Below are 22,495 nucleotides of genomic sequence, written 5' to 3'. Positions count from 1 at the left end.
CCTCTCCTCTCCTCTCCTCTCCTCTCCTCTCCTCTCCTCTCCTCTCCTCTCCTCTCCTCTCCTCTCCTCTCCTCTCCTCTCCTCTCCTCTCCTCTCCTCTCCTCTCCTCTCCTCTCCTTTTCATTGTATTGGCTACCACAAACAAACAAACAAGCAAATAAACAAACAAAAGCCTGGTCCCCTTTTTGATTTTTCCAAAATACAATCATATTCACATATTTCACTATAATGATATTCATATAAAGAAAAAGTGCGCTCCAAAAGGGGGTAACAGCCAATGACAAAAATAGATGTCAGTGCACAGACTAACAGAAGAGGAAGCTGTGCACAGTCCACCAATGGTTTGTTTAGTCTAAGGGATTAATTATTCAACCGTTGTAACCATTATAAGGGTGTGCATGCCAGACTAAAACTGGCACAAAGGTTAATTGGTATCTAAAGGCTGTCTCTAGTCATCCGATACTGTTATTTTTTTTTCTTTTTCTTTCATTTTTTTTTTCTTCTCTATTTTAGTACATTTTTGGACATTGAAAAGAACCCAGAAAAGAACCCAAAGTCTTACATGAGGAGGTAGAAACATGACTTCCTGGTATGAAAAGTTTAGGAAGTTGACACGCGCCATCAGCCAACCTAGTGAGAAGAGAAAGAAAGCTTTGTGTGCTTGCTGCAGTTGAAAAGTGGATTCCCCATTGTTGCTGCTTTAAGCCTTATGGGTGCTATTTAAACTTGACATGTCATAAATTCAGTATCTACCATAGTATTTGTTCTCCATTCCATTTTATTGGTGAGTGTGTGCAGAGAATTACAGTGGTGCAAAGAAATATGTGTCTCTGCAACTAAGACCAAGCAAACCCCAAACTTTACAGAGGGCCTTTTTCAATAGGAATGTGTGCCTTGCAGGTTTGTTCACTCAAATCCTTTTGGACATGTCTTTCTGAGAACTCTGTGCTGAATGAGCTGGTCTAAAGTGCTCACGTCCCATACACACCAGGAAAGCAGATTGGGAGAGGAAGTGGAGGTGAAGATTGGAGGCAGAATAGGATCAGACCTGTGTCTTTGCCTTGGGGTGGACTCTTTCTAGTTGGCCATATAGTCTGTACAGGGATCTGCATCTGCAATCTGTGATGTCTCAGGAGTGGCCTCTCCTCTCCACTCTTTGCTTTAGAAACTGGAATATTAACAGCTTTTTAGGGGAATATCTGTGAAGGCCCTGCTAGTGAAGAAGACGATGGCCCCTACTCGTATTGCAAATTGCTTGCAAACATCTGTCTGCACCACATCCACTACTATCATAACACCTGAGCTTGTGTACAGCAAATCTTTGGCAAACCAAAAATGTCTGATGGACTTCGAGACTTTGATTCCTTTTAGGAATAATTGGGGGTAGCATGAGTGTCTTATGATGCAAAGACCTATGGAAAAGGAAAATTGTGTTGATAGCCTAGCTCTAGTTTTCCCTGAGTTGTGGAGAAGTGGAAGAGATCAGGAGATGTGCATAAGAAGACAGACAGAGCCAGCTGAAGGAGGGAAATAGGTAATTCGGGGTGGGGGTGTGAAAAAGAGTAAGTCCTGGTCTTGCAAAGGAGCTTGCCAATATAAGCTAAAGAGACCAAGAAAAATAAATCACAAAAGCAGTAACTTAGGCTTCTGGCAACATCTCTGGGATGGCAGCAACCCACCAGCCTTTGGCACAAAGCAGAAAAGGAGACTCTCTGCCCTATCACCACCTGGTTGGGTCTGACAGCAGCATTGCGACGAGGTGCCCAGTGCCCACCCATAGCCCTTCCCATGGGGTTTATAAATCAGGATCATGCGATGTTCAAGGTCTCATCCTCAGAGCATTTGCTGACTTTATTTCTTTATTTTCCTCCCCATGTAGGCAGGCTCCTGTCCTCCATGCCAGACTGCCACAGCTCTGATCTCTCCGTCTGGGTGTGTTTGTGCATGAGGAACCCAAAGCACAGTGTGCACTTGGGCTTTGACAGCAAGGGGAGATGAGCCAGGGTGTTTAGGAATTTAAAGATGCTGTTTGCTGCTCTCTAAGTTCTGGTGATGTGGAAATGATCACATCCTCTGTCGGGGAAATGGAGAAGTAAAACAGTGAGTGTCAAGCAAGAAAAAGAAATTATATTTAATGAAATTAGATTCAGATTTTTATTTATTTATTTATTTACTTTCTCCAGCTACTCTGAAACACTATTGGCATCATAACTGAGGAACTGCCAAGAAGATAATTTTCTCTTCTGTTGTGGTTGCTTTCTCCCCTTCCTCTGGCTCTTTTCTCAAGCACATTTTGGCAAGTGATAAATCATGCAGTGAGAAGAGTGCATGCCTCTTCTATTTGTCTTTAACATTGACCTCAGCCCTGGGCAGCCTCAGACAACAAAACTTTCCTTGGTCCAGATTGTCTTCTGGGCCAACTTGGAGCTTCTGAATGGGAAGAGAAGTGAGAATTTTTCTTTGCACATACTCCCAGGTCCTCATCTTGCAAACCCTGTGGGCATCCTAAATTCAAGCAGTGGGACTGAAACATGTGACCTAATAGAAATCTGAGCTTAAGCATGTTTCTGAATCAATTCAAAAGGACAAAGTTGGCCAGATAATATTTTCGCTATTGGCTTCAAATATTATCACAGTTTAAGAGAAAACCAACAGTTAAATTAGTCTCAAATATTCATCCTGCATCCTCTCTGCACAGCTCCTGTTAAAAAAGCCAAGTTGACAGTCCTAAAGAAGAGAAACCGAGCACCACAGGGTAAAAATAAGATTACTCTTAACACCCATGGAATCAGTAAACAACCCAGGGCTGCACACTCAGAACCTGAAAGGCTTTGCAAAGGACAAAGTTACTTCTGTGTGCTCATCTCTGCCTGCTCAGGGAACCCCAGGCCACCTCCAGCATGAATAGCCCGTTTCCCAATTTATGCTGTGTGTTACTGTCCTGAGCTGGATTCCGAGCAGTTCGCATGTTTGCAGATCCTGTGAGCATCCAGGGAAGCAGATCTTCTGTCAGACCCAGGATGAAGCTTTCCCAGTACTGTGTTGTGAATCCCTCGATGAAGCCAGCCTTTGGGGTTGAATCCCACTTTTCCAGCACACAAGAAAAAAAAAAATACAATAACAAAAGCATTTAACAGCACTGTTGCCGAGGAAGAAATTGAAAAATCTTTTGTTGAACAAAGTACCTTTCACTTAAAAAACCGAGGCAAGATAAAATGACATGTGTGCTAATGATGTATTTTATGAACCACCATCTGTCTCGGGAAAGGTCAGAGAAAAATGGCAACCGCTGCTCAGGTGATTGGTGGTGGAGGGGGGAAAATGGCCTCATCTGAACGTGACAAGAAGCTTCAGTGACATCATATAAATGCCATAATTGGGAAGTGGTAAATTGAACAGGGCTGCCTTCGGAATTTGATGTGTCAATAAACAAGTTCAAGGTGACACGTTGGATCAATACGGCACGACAAGAATCATCCGACAAATTTACTGCAAAGTAATTGGGTGCAAAATGACTCAACTCAACCTTCACACTGCAGAAAATCAAACAAACAGGCAACCTACAGGCAACAGTTTGTATATGTCAGATGCTGCTTAAGGTAGCTTGTGCAGTACTAATAGACTTGTTTTAAAGGGAGACGGGAAAAAAAATTAATAAAAGTGAGGTTCCTGTTATTATGAATGTGACCTGAGGCATTGCTATAACCCTATATGCACCTTGAGGGTGTATAAATAGAAAAACAACACACACAATTGCTAGAGGTAGTGTTAAATATTGATATTTTTCTTCCTGTCTGTGTAGAGATGACAAATAAAATAAACTGGGAACATCTTTTTTTTAAAATTTTCTTTTCTTTTCTTTTCTTTTCTTTTCTTTTCTTTTCTTTTCTTTTCTTTTCTTTTCTTTTCTTTTCTTTTCTTTTCTTTTCTTTTCTTTTCTTTTCTTTTCTTTTCTTTTCTTTTCTTTTCTTTTCTTTTCTTTTCTTTTCTTTTTTTTCCCCTTATTAACACAGGTAAGAGGCTTTTCATCAGAATAGGTTTCTTACTTCTCATTCTCTTTTTCTCCTTTTTTTGTTTTTTAAAAAAAGCAAGGTGCAATAAGTCACTGTTATTAAAAAATTTTATTTTTCTGTATTACACAGGGCTGTTGAATGTCACAAGTCACTGGCTGCTGCTAAAATTAACCATCCCCACTTACTGTTCAACCTGAAAAGAGTCACTCAGAGAAGTCTCTTCAGTGCATTAATTTGTTGACAACAAATTTGATGCTTGATTTGTCCCCACTCCACAACCTTTAATCTTGAGTTTCTCTGAGGGGAAAGTAGAGAGCTTATTTTTCCGAGAAATTTGGGCTCTCGCCAAGGCTAAAAAGAAGCCGGTGCACTGCCTGAACACTTTGGAAATGCCAAGGAGATTGATTGTGTTTTAATTGTACATTCATTCTGAAGTGAGAAAGGAGAGAGAAGATGAGTGGAAAGCCACAGCCAAGAAGAAAAATGCCATTCATGTTTGAATCCCCTCTCAGCCGGGCTGTGCTCTAGTGTAGAACACTTTTTTTTTTTTTTTTTTTCTTTTTTTTTTCTGGTGGTGGCTTTGTGGGTGGCTAGAAATGATGGGAAAGCATCAATCCTGCCCCAACCCTGCTGCCACTGGACCCTGGATCTCAATGCCAGCACATTGGTGCTGCCAGCTCCAGCATCCACATAACTTACAGTAAGCCGAAAGCACAGAAAAGCAGACAAACTCGGTGGCTGAGCTTTATTGATGGACTGACGCCACTGGATAAAGCAGCGTGCCGTATTGGTAAGCTTTGGGCACACTGAGAATTTAATGGATGTCAAGGTTTGGACAGGGAAAAAAATGGGAAGATTGAGATAGAAGATTTGTGCCAGGAATGGGATTAGTGTGAAGAATTATGAGTACAATACTTATGTTAAAAAAAAAACACAACAACAACAATATATATATTATAGAGAGATTTGCCCCCGGCTGCCATGTTGGGCATCTCGTGCTCTCTCGGGCACAGATGGCCCTGGGAGTGCTGCCCAAGGGGCTGCTCAGCCTCTTCAAAGCCAGGAGGCTCTTGGGATCATTAATTGCTGCCAAGACATGGGTCATGTCCCATGCAAGAGATGAAACCCAACTGAACACACCTCCAGCATGTCCTTTTGGGGGAAAAGATTCCAGATCTGTTAGACAACTTAGTGCTGAGACATGGAGCCAGGAGTGTAACAGCAGGAACAGCCCTCACCCTTCAGCTGCTGCCCTTCATTAAGTTTATTTTTGTGTAATAAGAGGGGAAAAACACTCTTTTTGTTTACCCAGCTTGGCCCCAGATGCCCTTAGAGCACAATACACCAAAGACGCAGAGCTCACAGATAGCTGCCGCTAGACTCAAGGACAAGACTATTTGCTTGTCAGAAGATTTCTTTGCCCTTCAAGATTGGTCTAGAAAATCAGCTAAAAAAATGGAAACCATTTTAACATGTAAGATAATGCAGCTCCTTCTGCAAATCTAGCATTTCTGATGTGTTTTTTTCCTCTCCCCTTGTGGTGGCTGAATCGCAGGAGTGAGGAGTCACAGCAGAACATCACCAGCAGCCTCAGCTGGAGAAAGATGTGACAGAAACCAGCTGCGAGGGGGCTAAAATGATTTCAAAAGTTTCAAATTGATCTTGTGTCACTTGTTCGAAAAGTATCTTGAGGTGGCTTTACTGCTTGAGCTGCCCCCCCCCCCATCCCCCCCCCCCCCATCCCCCCCCTGTCCCCCCCCCCCCCTTTTTTTTTTCTGGTTTAACACATTTTTTTTTGCTTTCTTACAGCAGCTATGTGGGTCAAAGCCAGCTTGGGCAATGGAGGGAATCCTAAGGGATGATCCGAAAGCAGTGAAAGTGAAAACACAAAGATCTTCTAGTTAAGAATTTTTGGGAATCTTTGGGTTATGGAATTGTTAACATAACTCTAGTGCTTTGTCTACTCTTGACAGAGAAGTTCCTCTTGTTACAGCTGAAAGCCACACATTGCTCAGTTACAGCACATCTGCCAGCAATGTTGCATGAGAAAATGTGCTATTTTCTAAGCACAAAGGGAACAAACAAGTTCCACCAGTGCTACCAGAAACATTTCAAATTTTTACAACTATACCCATAGTTGTGTATATACCTCTACGCTTTTTTCTCTTTTGTAGCACAACGCATACCTGAAAAAGCACTTCTCCACCTGAGAGAGGAGTCTGGGATGTTCATTTCCCACTAATTAAAGTGGGAATCAGATAGACACTCTCTTGGGCTGCTGTACAAACGGCACCATGAGTGGGTCGTGCATTGCAGGCACAAATGCAGAGCTGAGGGACTCGGGCCACCCGTGTCCATCAAGGGCAAGCTTGGCTTTGCATTGTGTTGCCACCTGAAGCAAGCAGGAAAACCCCATCTCTCAGTAATTTGCATTAATTTTGCTGAATCTTTTATCCCTAAATCACACCCACCTAATTTTCTTTCTTCAAGTGATATTGATTTCCAATTTTACTCTAATTTATTTCTTATCTTCTTTGTTTACCTCTAATGATTATGGCATTGTTAATTGATATTTCTGTTGTGTTCCTTAAAAGAGTGATTGGAAACCAATTCAAATCAATGGCAAAATTGCCATAAATTTACCTGTATTTTCAGCTTATATATATATTTTTTTTTTCACCTCCTCTTTTTGTATACCAAAGGAAAACAACAACAACAACAATAACAACAAAAAACATAGTCCTTTAAGTCACGTATTTCTTTCTGGAAATATTCTGTACATACGGTACCTTCTCTTAATCCTAAGCATTTTGATTGTCTTTGGGTTATCAATCACACCGGTTATTTTCTGTTCAGACTTAAGAGGATTATTGGGACTGGATTTTGTACTTTGTCAGTATTACACAGTGACACCTCCACGCTCAGGGCTCGGCTGCAGCCTGGTGTGGAGCTTGTGTGCCTTCCCTCTCACCGAAACCACCCCCAGCTCCACCCAGCGTCCCAAATTGCCACAGTGTCCAGAAAAGTAAATTAAAGCCCCTTGGAAACAGGGAAAGGGTGAGAAGGACAGATTTCAACTGGATGAGCAAGCAATAAGACTTGGTTTTCCTTTTTGGGACCCTGGCAGAAAGCAGCTGCCTACAGCAAAGCAGCTTTGAGATCACTGTAACTCATGCGAGTAGGATGAAAGCAAAAAAGTATTTCACTGTGTATCAAACTGAAGAGTGAATGTGACCCCAGCAGTCCTCTATGACAGAGCTTGTGGGGCTTTTTTTGAAGAAGCACATTATTATTTTTCTCTGCTACGGAGTTAAACCCCCATTTCCTTTCCAGTTGTGTTTAGTCTTGCTTTATTTATCTGTATGGATGTACTTTGGATTTCTGCAGCCTTTTCCCTCAGCCTTGTCTGAGGAAGAGGCATCAACTGCACTTTGCCTGTTCTGTTTGGCCCTGGTTTATTTCTCTCCTAAGGATGAAGGAGCAGAACGGCTCTGGGATCTGGGAATATCCTTGTGTGGCATCTTGCAGCTCCCCATACGGTGGGGAGGGAGAAGCAGTTTCTGGATATGCAGGGGAAATGCTCTTCCACATGGAACTGAGCTGGGCCAGGTTTGCACTCCAACCACATGAGTTGACCCAATACGTCTCCCTGAAATGCAAGAGCTGAAATACATATTTAAATGTCCGAATCACCACAGAAGCAAGGACCTGTGTCTTAAGCTGTTGAGGAGTGAACTGATGACCAATTCCCGTTGCTCCTACAACCCTAGATGAGACCTAGCTCACTATGGACGGGACTTTCATGGGTGCGCTGCTGTGATCCGTTTAATCCCCCAAGGTGATGCCCTGCATACAGCATCTCCTTTCTCCTCCTGAAGGGAGCAGGACTGCTGCTGGGCCCCTGTAGAGCTGTGCTCTGATGAGTGATAATGGTACCCATCAAGTCTTTTCCCTGGGATCTGAGGGTGCTTTCACCTAGCATGCTTGCAGGCCTGTCCCAGGAGCTCCTCTTAGTCAGAACAAATATTGCAGCTTTTACCATTCAAAACCACCCTGCCATACCCGTGACCGCCGTGTTAATTGAGCTGCAATTGCCAGCCCCTGAAAGGAGGCAGGGTATGGATACATTTTGTTTAGGATTGCTATTAGTTTTTTCTGGGTTGCAAAGAAGTCTTGCATGGAAATTGAGCCCATTATGTATTTGGGTCTTGCTTAACGAGATGCAGTGCAAAAGGCAGTCCATTACTTTGGAACTAGAGGCTTTGCCTCCTTTCCAAGATTGATTTTTATTTCACAAATTATTACTGCATGGATTAATGATCTCTCTGCATGCAAACGCTCTCGGCTGCTACCCAGGTGCATTAACCTTTCATAGAACAAAGAATTCCTCCTCCTCGATGTTGCTTTGACCAAAGCATTTCTCTTCTAAACACGGAATATTAAATACACAGGCATCACTGCCTTGCCATTACCAATGAGAGAGGAACTGAATTCAGAGATTGCAGGCCTGTTTGTGAACCTGTCACCTTCTCTAGGTGTCTTCTTCACTGAAGCACTACAGGCTCACAATGCTCAAAGACATAGCTGTAGCCCCTAAGTTAATAATACTTTACACTTAAAGAGCATTTTAAGTGCATGAGTGTAGCAAGCACGCATCTTAAGCCAGGCAAAGTGTACTTTCATAAGTTTATAGGCAAGTAAAATGGGACTTCGAGGAGGAACAAAATGCATCCATGAAGGTCCCAGAGTGAAGACTCCAGACTCCTGAAGCTCATCTTCATTCTTGCAGAACAAGCAGTACAGTTTTGTTAACACAAACTGTTCCAGGGAGTCCTGATCTCCTACAGTCTGTGCAAAGATGTGTTGATCACATAAACTCATAATGAAGGGCTCAGTCTTGCAGCAGCTTCTGCAGAGAGGGTGATCAGAGGTACCAAGGGTCTGTTTAAGCTGTTGCAGGACCAGGGCCTCTATTATAATTTAGGTTGACCGACATCCTTAATCTAGTCCCCTCCTGGTCATTCTTTCCTGGCAAGCTGCTCATTGAGATGTGAAAAGTCTGCTCTGCTGGCGGGTTGCTGCCTGCACTCAGTAAATAGCATGAAATGTAGCTAGCTTTGCTGTATTTGTGAAACTTTCCCCACAGCTCTAATTATGCCTGGGTAGTACTAACATTTAGTCAGCTTAAATTATTAAACTCTTGCAGCCCCCGCAGGTAAAAACCTGTTTAATTAATGACTGATTAGTTAAATCATTTTGTGTCCTGATATGAATCACAATAATTTTTATAGTCCATATTATCATTTTAAAGGGATGCTAATTTATTGATGTATTTTTATTATTACTATTTTTTTCTAAAAGGGACAGAAATGGGCATACCTTAGGGCTTAGGAAACCACCTCCTTTATAAGGACAAAACATATCTTCATGTATCTGATGTAGAAAGGTATTCCCCAGACAGTTCCAAATGCTCTTTAATCCACTAGAAGCTGAAGCTGCTCATCCCCTAGGGGAAGTCTTTCGGGTTTGGATATTTATGCTTTTAAACCTGTGTTTTTTTGTTACTTTGCGTGTTTGGGGACAAATGCTTGCACAACTGCACCATCTTCAGTAGATGTTTTCAGTGCCACCACCAAGCATAGAGTCCTTGCCACCTTGATGTCATTGTCCTTCTGTCCTGTTGATACCTGCTGCCCACCAAAACCAACTCTCTCAGGCAACAAAATCCCATGTTTATCAGCAGCGACTTTTGGTGCTGCTTTGGACTAAAATGGGGCATTGTTTTTTGAATGGATTCAGCTAGGTAACTTTTATTTTTTCCAAAACAGTAAATATTTTGGAACCACACTGTCTATTTTGACAAATCTGGCAGCATTCTGCTAGTCCGTGGCACCACAATATCTGGCAGGACATAAAATGACATGTCCAGAAGTTATCCTTTTCTAGCATATGACCCTGCCTGCAAAACAGCTGGCTAATGTGACCTTTGGCCCCAAGGAAGAAATCTGGTCCTGGGCCAAGTGCTAGTGCTTGCAGCTGTGCCAGAAGAATAAAGAAATCTGAAGAAAACAAAAACAAACAAACAAAACCCACAAACACACACAAAACAAAACCAAGAAAAAAACAAACCAGCCACCCCCTCAACAACAACAACAAAAAACAATGAAACAAAACAAAACAAAACAAAAAAAAGAAAACAAATAAAAACCCAAACAAAAAAAGCCAACAGAACTTATTTTAGTTCAGACACAGCATTGACCCCGGATACCCTGCAAGTGCTCAGACACTCAACACCCTTGAGTTGTTGCTGGAGACTCCATGAAGTTCTACATACTGCCTGTGACAACAACCATTTCTGTAAGGACCACAGATTTGTTTAAAACACTTCTTTCAGCTCAGCTTTGCCATCTGACAGCAATATGGTAGAGGTGATATCTGCTATACCTTGACCTCTGAGACAAACATGCTGTGATAGACAAAAACTCCTTTCCCAAAAAACAAAGGTATTTGACTCTTGGGAAAAACATACCAGAAATTGCACTTCAAATTTGGATTGCATTCTTTAAACAAGGATGACTTTGGCTGGACTGTTCCAGGAGCTGAAAGAAATGTCCTTTTTTTTTTTTTCTTTTTTCTGAATAGGAACAGTGGGCATAACCTTCAGACTTCCCCTACCAAGCCTTGGCTGGCTGTGAAGAGGAGTGAATTTGGAGAGGGTCCCATTTTTTTTTGGCTTGTTGCCCTGCAGAAGGCATCAGTGCTCTCCCAGCAGGAGCAGAGAGCTCCCCAGGGAGCCATTGGGAAGCGCCGGCCCTTGCTGCCATGTGGGGTGACAGGCTGGGGGGACATTTTATTTAGTGACATAAATAATGTAACACTGCCTCCCTGCAGAGGTCTGGGACAATGCTTGCAAAAAGGGATGGAAAAGGAATGAAGGGTGTTTTGAGAGAAATATTCACACCAGAGCGTAATTCACTGCAAACTATAGCTCACTTCCTCTGGTTTACCTAAGCACTGCAGTCATGGTTTGCAACGAATACAAGGCAAAGAGAAGAGACTGCATTTTTTTTTGCAGCTCTCCCTCTTTCTCTCACTCTTTTCTATCATATTGAATCATCAGGGTGTGAAATATAATAAAGCACTGTACCATTCAATCTGTCGGCTGTACCTTACAGGTGTACTCCAGGTAAATATCCCCTTGGCTGGTGAAAAATGAGCTTACCTGAAACAGATGACTTTGATGAACTTCAGTAGCTGGGCCTCTATCACTCTTTTCCAATTGGCTTCCCCAGCAAAGCATGGTTACCCAACACAAATTTGTCTTACTGAAGGAAAGATATTCTCTAATTCACTTTGTTCCCAGCGTCTTGCCCCCGCGCTGACGCCTTCACTTCATCTGGCGTTTCATAAAAGTATAAATGGCAGGGCCTGTCGTCTCTTCCACTGGGTGTCTTTGGGAAACAAATTAATTATTTACCAGCAAATCGCATGCCCCATTGCTTTGATAAAACTGGGATATAAGTACAAATGGCCATGTATTAAACGGTGCCATTTCCTGGATGCAGCGGTGGCATGTAGGGGATTGCAGCAGGGGCTGCTGCCCCCCAGCCTGCCCTCCTTGAGTGGTCCCTGCTCATCGCCCAGCAGGCAGGTGGTGCTCGGAGCAGAAGCAAGGTGGACAGGCATGTAGATGAGGTCCCTCTACCTGCGAGGGATTTTACTTCACACCACTGTAATTTTAGATAAGTGCCAAATGCCTCTCTACTCTCAAACATAAAGACATCTAGGAGATTAAGTCCTGAGTGACTAGGAATAATCAAGGGAGGCTATTCTGAGCGGTTGGATGTTAGTTTGCTTCTCTCTTTTTTTGCTCATTTCTAATTTTATTCCTTTATTTTTGATTCTCTTTTATTCAGGATGGACCTCTGAAGAAGTGCAGGGAAAGGCCAGGAGGTGATCTGGATGGACCTTGGGTCAGAGACAGGGCTGCGTGCAGCTGGATCCAGAGGAAAGTCTGCATCCTGCTCCACCTGTAAGCCCAGCAAGTGTGGGCCAGGATGTCGAATAAAGCATTTCTCTCCCTCTTTCTTCCAAAAACTCATCAGGATGAAAGCCATGCTGTGACTGCCAGAGCAAGGCGGTGATTTTGGGAATACAGGAGGTTGTTTCTTTTTTTGTCCAAGGTCTTAAAAAGTCTGTCTGAACAGTTCAAAAAAATGCACATTACAAGAGGGATTGGCTTGTCAAATGGTAGGAAATGACCCTTCCACTGAAGAACTATTTTGTGCATCATTAATTGTCATTTGCAGTAGCATGTACTGCTTTTCCTCCTTAAATGACTTACAAAAGTTAACTACTTCATCCTAAGAGGCTTTTAACAGGGATGTTTAGTGTTCCCTTTTCATGGCTGGAGAAGGTGAATGTAATGAAGAGACCTGTTCCCAGCCACGAAACCACAGTTTTTAAACCCTTGAGTAGTCACACGGAGTAAAACAGCTACCCTGATGCTGTGACGACATTTCTCTCTGAACACCGTGTTGGTGCTGTGAGGTCTCATCTCCCACAGAATAAATAGAATATACGGATTTTACCAATGCGTCTCTGGGACACTGGGGTGAATTTTCCCTTCTGAAGCACCAATCTGGATAGGCTAGATTAATGTAAGAGACAGTTTGGGGTGAAAGACCCCTTTTCTCATTTTTTATTTCATATTTATTTATTTATTTATTTATTTTTGAATTTGCCACCTATCAAAGAGTGTTTCATTAAGTGGTTGAAAAGGCAGAGCAATGAGGCTGTTAGGGGGGCTCCACATGAGTTTGTGCATGAAGACAACAAGTTACTTTAGAAGATACAGTAAAGGCAGGATGCCAAAGGATGCCCAGAGGAGAACTTCCTAAAATCTTCAGAGCATAAGCAAGGTTATTATGTCTACTTAAAAGTTAAGTGATCTGTAAGGTGGCCAGAGACCATATTTCCTCTATTTTTATAAACTTGAGCAATGCCCCGGTAGACCCAAGCCATTAAACCGTACTTCCCCAGGACCAGCAAAGCCGTACTAATCACAGAAACCCTGTGCTGAATCCAGTGCCATCAGAAGCATACCCATCTCCTTCATTTCCTACTTTTTGACGTTGTTCTTCAAGGCAATGGGCAGGGAGAAGAAGCCCTTCACTAGCCACAAACTCTATTTAAACTTGAATAATTACAGTAAAATGGAATATTTATTTATTTATTTATTTTTTCCAACCATCAGGGAAAGTATTAATCTGCAACCACAGTCCAACCTCTGATATGTTTTAAAGTCTTCAGAGCTGAATTGCACTCATATTCAGTAGCTCAGCCTTTGTTTCAAGCTAGGTTTTATTTGTGTCTTCCTCCTTCTTCCTCCTTTTTTTTTTTTCTAAATGGTACCACCAAGTAATAAAAGCACCATCCATGTTTCAGATGCATGCAAAATAAACTATAGAAGGAAAGTGGCAGATAAATTTAACAAGCATTAAAGTTATATATAATTTAAATATGTATAAAATTATTCGGTATATCGATTAGAAAATGGGCTGTTGACCATTTAAAGGCAACAATCAATTTCATAGTTCACAGGTCAGGTCAAGTTTCGTTCTAATGATCTAAAAAAGCAAATAGCATTAAGAGATAATGAACTCCACAGGATTACAGATGTGATCTATAGCTCTGTTGTGGCACAAGACCCAGCAAATGAGAAAGGGCATCATCTGAAGTGCCCTGGCCTCCACAGACTAAAACCATGTTTTTATATCTTGGCAAGGTGTCAATTTATGATGTAATCAAAGGCAGCCGGTGGAATTACTTTGCTCCTAAAGCACCACATGGTTAGGCTCAATGTCATCAATGAGCAAGAGAGGTAGATCCCCATTAATGTGGTCTACAATGTTATCTCCCTTATTCTGGTAAGTGAATGTCAAGCGTACCCACCCTGTTAATCAAAGGGAGATGATGATAGCTCTCTCTGCTCCCACCGAGGGGTTGGCTTACACGAGGGAAATACTGCATGGCTGCCGTCAGGATCTGTTCTGGTGCACTGGTGGACAGAAAAGAAGGGGTTCCCTACATCTGAGTGCAGAAAGGAAGGAAAATAAATATGTGCCTATAGAGGGGATGAATTTGTACTTATATTCATGTAAATATATGTACATGTGGATATGCATACGTATGGGTAAATATATCTGCATTGTGACATGGAAAAGACATGCCATTTGAACTTCCAACAAGATATGTAATGGACAGTGGCTTTTGAAATACATTGAGTAAGTCTGATATGTATCTTGAGTGTGAAAATGGATACAACCTCTTTCTGAGAAACCATCAGCTTTTCACCTTGGTGTTAAAAATTGACATCTTCAGCTCACTTTTTCTGGACAATATGATCAGTATATCTCAGTCCTTACTTCTTGCCTTGCTTTGAACTTTGAAATGAATATCAAGTCCATTTAGATTTTGGGTTTGGGATGGGCTCGAGGGCATCCACTTATGGTATTTATGCAAGGTTTATTTCTCAGTTCCCATTCTGGCTTGGATGTAGAAGAAATCTGGTGGTTTCTGAGTAGTGTCTGAAATGTGAGAAAAATTTGCAGAAGGCAAGATTTCTCTGAGCATCTGTTAGAGCAGAACAATGGAGCAAACTCCTGTTTTGATGAGAGGGACACTTAGAAAGGTTTTCCAGCTTTCACCTTTACTCACAAAGGTGCTTTGAGTACATGTGAGCACCTCAAATGGCAGCAAATAACTGCATTTCAACAGCCAAGTCCCAGTGTAATGTTTATGCAGAGCCTATTGACTAGGCATAGGACTCTTCTGTCTCTGTGAAAGCCTACATCAGTGCCTTGAGGTTCTTTGAACAGCTTCCATGTCCATACTGCTGTGTCTTCTCAGCTGTTTTGGAGTTAATAGGCTTACTTGGATTATTAATTGGGCTCATTAGACTTACTTTCTTCTTTAATATAATGAGTGTGTAAGCACTAAACTAAGATGCATAAAACTTTGATAAATGAGAAAGCAAATTGCACAGCTTTGGTGTTGTGCTCGTATGAACATTCTTAAAAAAAAAAAAAAGAAAAAAAGAAAAAAAAAGAAAAAGAAAAAAAAAAAGATAAAGAAAAAAAAAGAGGAGGTTAGAGAAAAACGGAATTGAAAGGAGGTTAAACAGAGAAAGCAAAGTAACCTTGCCAATGCTGAAACATTATCATATGCTCTTTTCACAAGCTAGAATGAGTCAGCTTGGCTAGGATTCAGGACCCTAAATGTGGCATCCTGAGACATTTTGATCCAGTTTCTATCTCTCCTCAAGATCAGTGGCAACAACCTGTAGGCTGTGTTTTGCAGATTTACTGCCTATTTCAGCACGTCATGTAAGTCTAGGAATGGACATATATTAAGCAAATACTTCACAAATGAATCTAATGAGGTCCAGTTCAGCATCTTGTATATCCCAAATTTCCACAGACTCTCAGATAAACAAAAGGATAAATGAAGAGTATGCTCTTTATGCTGTTGAAATTCAGCGATATAAAGACGACAGTAATCCCAAAAGCAGAGAGCGAGCATGAAAACTGAAGGTGATAAACCTAAAAGAAAAGGTACTTTTCAGTAGTGATCCTGCTATGAATGATCTTACTGAAAATCTTACATACAAAAATCTATTTTAGCTTATTACAGCACAATAGTAAAAACGGTTCTGTGAATCTGTGCTGTTCATTGCAGTCCTGGATCATTGCTTATCTATTTTAATAGGCAAGAAATATAACAGCTAAATTATAATTATATACTGTACACAGCAGTGTTAACAAAATAACATGATGTTTGGTACATTTCCCATCATCTTCTTAGGAGGTACAGCGAGCTGCAGGTTCATAACAATCTTCTGTTTCTTCACCTCATTAATCTCCCGAAGTGGAGAGAGAGCAATACAAGCAGAGGGAGCCCAGAAATGTATGTACATTACTGAATTAACCAGGCATGTAATTAGTGCTCAGGTGCTTAGTCAAGGAAGAAACATGCAGGATTATTTAGATTTGGATTTAACACCCCAAAGTTTTCATAGTGTCAGTATGTTGTATGATCTCTTCAATCAATCACTCTGGCTGCCTTGGAAATAGGGATTCCTGCTCCCCCAGTTCTGCCTGTGGCACAGCATGTTTTCTATGCTCAGTACTATTTATGGGAGTTTATGGAGATGTGAGCATGCAGTACATCATGGTCCACCCTAGGAATGGGGAGAACAGTCGGTGCAATGCCAGGAGCACCACTGTCCATCGAGGAATTGTACAGTCCATGATACAGGATCCTGGCATCACTCAGGCTATAGCTGCATCCTTTTTTTCTGGTGGGCACCAGAAGGTAAGAACAGGGATTTGGGATTTGGTTTCTCATACTCTTATGGGCTGCTGCTTTGCCAAATTAAATCAGCTCCTTTGTGGTGCTTTCTGCCTGATAGTGACTTAACATTTAGTCTTTAAAGACATTTAGTGTCTGCAGGGTCCTGAAGGCCGATGAGCTCTGCGCATCCCACAAGACACCCACAACGTTTGCAAGGTGTCCCCCAGGAAGCTGGATGTGTGATCCAGCTTGAACCAGGGCTTGCCCTGCTGTGAAGTGCTTTTTGGGCTGTACAGAACTCTCTGCTTCTAGCTCACATCTGGTGAGCCTTTCACCATCTTTCTAATCTGTTTAATGTGACTCACATTGAATAGAACTGGCCAAAGTTCACACCACAACCAGCACTAACCACCCAAACCAGGTAGGGAGCAGCTCTGCCCGAACACTCACTGCCAGCCCTTTTCAAGCCCAACGTTCTCCACTTCCCAACCATCCCTTCAGTCCATCTCCTCAATCCTTGCATATCCATGCCATCCCATAGCAGGCACGAGGCTCTGCATGCATTTTCATGCTGGTTTGGATAATCACAGTGAGAGTCTGTATTGCAAATGGTAGCCTTGAGTTACATTTATCTAAACACCACCAAGAAGCAGAGATAAGGGAATGAGGCACATTCACATACATTGGCTCGGCGGGGTTATTTGCTGCTCATAGCTGGTGAATGAGAGACAGAGCTCCCTGGAACACCAGCGTGATGATAAAATTGTGATGAAAATATTTTCTGTATTGCTTTTCATTGAAATATTGCCCCTTGGCGGGAAGCAGATTGGTAACATCAGCGAGCAGAAGTAGAGAGTGGGTCTTAACATCCTATAAGCTCATCACAGCAAACTCAGGCCATGATGTGTTAGGAGAATAGCCCTCATGTGCTTAATTTTGAAAGCTCAGAGGAATATTTGGCTGAAATAACATAGGAAGTGTACATGTGTGAAATGTAGAATAGGTGGGAGCAGGCTATTGTTATGTCGAAGACCTCCAAGATTGTCAGGACAATAAGGTAAAACCCACTAAAAGGAATAGCTTAAATATTTCCCTCACAAAATTAGCATTTTCCTAGAAGTATACACTGAACACTTAAGGGGGTTGTTCTCACCCTGCAGTTGGGATTTCAGTTATGTAGATGGGAAAAAGTTCCTGTTAAAGCCAAATCACAAAGCAAACTTTAATCCATGCAGAGTTTCTCTGGTGCAGGAGTTGTTACAGGGTTATGACTTCTAAGTGCATCAGGTGGTCTGCGCACACACGCACGTGCCTGAAAAAATATACATTCTCCCTAATGACCTGATAAAATTCTTCAAAGCAGCTAGATTAAATAAAGCCTAAAGGAAAGAGTATTTTATGTACATATGGCTAAACTTCCGCAATCTAAAGCTATGTTTACAATCAGAGAAAAGCTAATTTCCTTCACCAGTCTCATGCTAGAAATAATATTTCAGCTGAAGTAAGGTTTAATTTTTTTCTTCCTTAGGCAGGCATGAGACAGTGAGAGGGGTCACAGGGTGTAATTCCAGGGCAAAACCCCTGCCTCCTGCTTATACTCTCAAATCTTGTCTCCTCTGCTGGTAAAACAAACAGGATTAGCACTCGATAAGACCAGCGGAGATAGTAATTACACCGGCTATGAGCAAACTGCAGAACCACTGAATAAATCCCCGAACAATTATTAAAATGGCTCAATGCATTACACAAATTGGAAAAGACTGGGACATTTTGGGAGGGGAGAGGGGAGGTAAGACACATTATTTAAGTGTTCTTGTAAGCCTTCTAAGATATTAATGTTGCAAAGCTTCTTATGAATATTTAAGAACATAAAATGGAGATACACTTCAGCCCAGCATTACCGCAGAAGCCTGTAATACAGTTGAGTCCACTTAAGAAGGCAATATCTGACATCCGTGACAGATTTAAACATGATAAGGCAAGGGTTGTGTTTATAGCTGAAAAGTCCATGCAAACTAGTTAAATATTGCTGCAGTTAAATCTGTTATAGTTATTTGTCTGCATTTCCTTGAAGATGAAACTTTGCCTTGAGGGTCTTTTACTTTTGGAAGCTTTTTTTTTTTTTTTTTTTTTTTAATATATAATTATTATTGAATGATGTGATGCTTTCTGGAGGAAGAATTAGTACCTTAGTAATAAGAAGGAAATGAGCTTTATTTCTTGCTCTCTAAGCAGCTGCCTGGGAGATATTCCTTGAAACTGTTACCTGACATGAATCAGTTTTTATAGGACTGGTTTCAACCAAATCTTCTATGGGAAACTGCTTTATCTGGATAAAAGGGATGGGTGTGTGGAAATGTTTTTTTCAAAGATGTTATAAGTTCATAAGAAAAAAATAGAAATGCTTTTCACCTTGGAATTGATTTTTTCCCTTCTCTTCTTAACATTTTAGTTACCTTTTTTTTTTTTTTTTGGCTAAGTTTCTTCTATTTTTGACAGCATCTTCCCTGAGAGAATAAGTTCTTAAGCAACTGCGATATTCACTGCATCCATTCAAAATGTCTAAATCACTATGCCTATGAAAAATAACCACCAGGTTATTCTTGTTCTTACAGACAGATTAAAATATTTGTGAATGCAGAGATTTTTATATTCCCTCAAGCAAAACAGATTTTGGCCATCCAAAGAAAATTGGATGGTTTGACTATATTTTTATAACAAAAAAGTCCAAAACAAAACTAAAGGATCAAAATCAGAAGTGGCCTCTGAAAAAGAGCAAAAGGACCAATAAAGCTGCCGTATTTTACAGGAAACTTGACTGTAAGAGAGCTTTATAAACAGCAGATGGCTCCCATATAGAAGAGGCTGAGCAATCTGAGCAAACAATAATCAACATGAAAAAGCAACGCTGGGCTTGACACACAGGGAAATTTAAGACACTCTGAAATTAAAAGATAGATTGGAACATACTGTAAAGAAAGAAAGAAATGTCTCTGTTTTGGTCGTTTGGATTTCGGTAGTTAATCAGATTAACAAAAGTATTTAAGTGGTGAAAATCTTGGTGATGGACTTTATTTGACACCAGTACATATTATGGGATCTCAGGGTACTGCTTTTATTTATTTATTTATTTATTTAATTATCACCACATGTAAAGAGGAAAAATAATTACTACAGAGTCATGACTTAGCACAGACCTGGTGCCCTCTCCAGGATAGAGATGTGCTGTTATCAGAGATCTCTCTCATGCATAGCTATTCCATTCACAAGCACTTCTTTCTCTTTGGCTGTCAATTTCTCCCTGTAGAAGGGTGTGAAAAAGAGTAACAGTTTTATTCAGTATAAGTACCCAGTGAAAATATGATATAAAAGTGGGTAGTTTGAACAGGTTCAGTTTTTAACCTTATAAATGGATGGAAAGTGGAGAAAACTTGATCCTATATATTTTATTTTATTTTTTTCCCCCTCAGTGTTTCTCCTGTACAGACCAAGCCAGCCGTGGAACAGAAATATCTTGATACATTTTATTTATTGATTTACTTTTTTTCCCAGTGTTTTTCTAAGAATTCAGGTAAATTCCAGGTGCCAGCAGGGAGATGACATGCACAATTATTGTACACACAAAGCAAGAAAAGATCAAGCTAGTTTCACAGTGATCGGGTTCCCACATATTAACTGCAAGATTTCCAGCACATGAATTTTTATGGTACTTATCAAAATGACACACAGACAAAGAAATAAAAAATAATTAAGGAAGGCAGAGATGGTAGGGAGGGGGAGAGGCAGAGAGGAGAAGGGAATGGGGACAGAGGTTGGTTTCTCCCCTTTTCAGGCTAACCTCCTGCAGAGATGTGTAATGAAGCAGCTCCAGGAAAGTGTCCCAAGTAGACTCCAATTTTTCCAGCGTTTGCAGTGGATTGTATGTGATCCTTTCCTTCACACTTAGATGCATGGGGCTATTAGAGCAGCCTCTGTGCTGTTGGATGAAGGATATATTTCCCCAACATAGCGAAAAAACAGTGTTTTGTAACCAGTAAAGCACCCAGGAAGCCTTTTTTGGAATGCCAGCTGGTTGCATTCACTGAGGATGTGACGTGCTCCTCAGGTGACACTGTAAAGCTGAAGTCTGTCCTGTGTTTTGGTCTCTTCCAGCTCTATTATCACACCTAAAGCTGGAGATGACAGTGACTGAAACAAATGTGTGAGAATTGTTCCCTCTCTTTAAGCTCTGGCTCAGTTCAGTTGGAGCAGAGTTAATTTTGTAGGACTGAAATAACTGAGATGGAAGGTCTCAGAGCTAAGTGTTTTCCACAGCCCCTCGCACTGTATTGCTCCATTTCACCGTGTCTAAGATATATATTTTTTTTTCTGTTTTAGCTCCTATTTTGACTTCTTAAGTTTCCATCCCTGGGGAGAAATAGGAATCTGTGTTTTGCAGCTGCTGTCTAGGAGAAATAATACAATTTTCCTCAAAACTTAGGGTATATTCCAACCAGAGACTGCAGGAGTAACTTGATTGAATTACATATCCAGTGTCCTTTCTGTTCTTTTATCAAAACATTCTGTAGTGGAGAAAAAAAACATATTTAACATTTCTCTGTAAGGTTGCCAGAGATTATCAGGCATTTTAACCCTCTGATTTCAGCAATTTAGGTACCTTGTGTCAGTACTACAGTAACAATACATTAAAATACTACTTTATTTCTTGAACCAGTTACAGACACAGGTCTTTGGTATGATACAGAGAAGACCAAATGAAGCCACCATGTATGTCTACATCTATTATGAACAGACATTTTTTTTTTTTCTACAGGAGAGGTGCCCCTGGGCTGGGTCCTTGGGTTCAGTTGAAGGCAGCTGAGTAAATGCAGGTGAGGAGGTACAGAGTGTCTCTAAAGCCAAACACTATATTGGCCAAATAATTTGAGTCAGCCTATGGTCTGCTGAAAAAATTAAAAGCTGATCACCGAGACCCATATTCAGTTCAAAATATATGGGGGAATTGAAGTTAAACATGCTCTCCCCCAGATAAGCACCATATAGGGTGAACCAGAGGTGAGATGCTGCCCAGAAAAAGGCCCTTGTATGTGGGTATCCACATAGGACCCTTGTTGTCTGCACCTCCAATGTAGTCAATACAATTGCTGCAGTGTGTATTTGGCTGATCATTGGCAAAGTCTGTTCTTGGGTGAGCTGAATTGCTCTCTGCATGGTCTCATCAGCTATAGAGGGAGCATGGACACCTAGCTGAGAGGTGGACACACAGGTATAGACACCTAAACCTGGGTGCCTTGATCTGAAACTGACTCCAGCTTCATGTGCTTGCTATTTTAATTCTTTGATATACAGGGCTTCCTTGAGACAAGGGTGATCTACAACTTTTGCTGGTTTCATAGTTTTCATTTTGTGAAAAGCAAGAGCTAAAGAACAAGACCTGAAGAATTAATTTAACAAAGTGTTTGTCCACTTTATGTCATACCTTCAGAGGTTGGTACCATGAGGGACTAGGCTAGAAAAAAGGAATTTCTCTTATTCAATACCATCTTAAGTCATCCCTCTAGCTTTTAATCAGACACAGAGAGTCTTTTTTTTCTGTTTGTTTGTGATGACCAGATAACTCATTGGCTGGTCTGACAGTCTTTTACAATGAGGTTAGTTAATCTTTCCCACTGTCACAGTGTATTGAAATCTGTTGACAGAGGAATTACAGAACTGAAAATCTGTGTTATTTACAAAGGATTAGCATAAAAACCTCCTTTGCAGACTGAAACATCTTCTTCTGTTTAGAATAAGAAAACTAAATATTATTGAAGCTATTGGCCATCAGATAGTTTCAGTGAAAGACAGGAATAACTTCTACGAAGTGCAGGCTCCCAACAATTTCATCATGAAGCCCTTTACTATTTTTGCTCACATTAAACCAAGACATTTAATATGTAGGGCTTGGAGCTCAACTGATTTAGTCATTCCACATTTTCCCAGTTGCAAATTAGCTGTGATTTACTTTCCAGTTTGATTATCCTTGCACTGCCATCCTGGTGCTTGATCCAAACCACACTGAAGTAAATGGGAAACTTTCCATGGACTTTAATAGGTTTTGGATGAGGCCTTAGCTGTCTCTGTAGCTA

Source organism: Aythya marila (genome assembly GCF_965140915.1).
Source record: "Aythya marila genome assembly, chromosome: Z".
NCBI lineage: Eukaryota > Metazoa > Chordata > Aves > Anseriformes > Anatidae > Aythya > Aythya marila.
This window is presented reverse-complemented; position numbering follows the sequence as displayed.